At 47.7% G+C, this 955-nt stretch overlaps 2 non-coding genes across 2 annotated transcripts; both read right to left on the reverse strand.

The window, feature by feature from the left end:
* Nucleotides 1-248: 248 nt before the first annotated feature.
* Pmar_PMAR023965 lies at nt 249-321 on the reverse strand. The gene has a single exon. It is a non-coding gene; the product is annotated as a tRNA-Arg (tRNA).
* A 335-nt stretch (nt 322-656) lies between these two features.
* Nucleotides 657-729, reverse strand: Pmar_PMAR023966. The gene has a single exon. It is a non-coding gene; the product is annotated as a tRNA-Arg (tRNA).
* Nucleotides 730-955: the final 226 nt, after the last annotated feature.

Consider the following 955-nt stretch of genomic DNA (forward strand, 5'->3'; position numbering starts at 1 on the left):
TAACGGCACACTGATTTCGCATTCGAGACGCTGAATAGATCACAAAACTCTTGCTCCTCATAGAGGGGCCTCCATTACATAGTGTTTTCAATGAGGTCAATTCATTGGAGATCGTTCGTTGGCAGACCAACAATCTTCTTGTACCCTTAGCCTCAGCATGTATCCCGACGAGTCACAAGGGTATACAATCAACATCGACATCTGTAAGGCCTGTGGCATCCGTATATGGGCGCTTCCCGGCGTGGAGACGATCTCGATGGGACTCAAACCCACAACCTTCGGTTCCGAAGACCAACGTCTTATCCATTAGGCCACGAGACCAATAAATTTGAGATTTGTCCCACCATCTTTGCCCCCCATTAACTTCATGGCACACATAGTGTCCCATCCGACACGCTGAATAGATCGCAAAACTCTTGCTTCTCATATAGGGGCCTCCATTATAGATCACAAAACTCTTGCTCCTCATAGAGGGGCCTCCATTACATAGTGTTCTTAAAGGGGTCAATTCATTGGAGATCGTTCGTTGGCAGACCAACAATCTTCTTGTACCCTTAGCCTCAGCATGTATCCCGACGAGTCACAAGGGTATACAAACAACATCGACATCTGTACGGCCAGTGGCATCCGTATATGGGCGCTTCCCGGCGTAGAGGCGATCTCGAGGGGACTCGAACCCATAGTCTTTGGTTCCGAAGACCAACGCCTTATCCATTAGGTCACGAGACCAATGAATTTGAGATTTACCCCACTATCTCGTCACTACGCGCAACACTGACTTAACGGCACACATGATTTCGCATTCGAGACGCTGAATAGATCACAAAACTCTTGCTCCTCATAGAGGGGCCTCCATTACATAGTGTTTTTCAATGAGGTCAATTCATTGGAGATCGTTCGTTGGCAGACCAACAATCTTCTTGTACCCTTAGCCTCAGCATGTATCCCGACGAGT

This window comes from Perkinsus marinus (assembly GCF_000006405.1).
Source record: "Perkinsus marinus ATCC 50983 genomic scaffold scf_1104296974056, whole genome shotgun sequence".
Taxonomy (NCBI): domain Eukaryota; phylum Perkinsozoa; order Perkinsida; family Perkinsidae; genus Perkinsus; species Perkinsus marinus.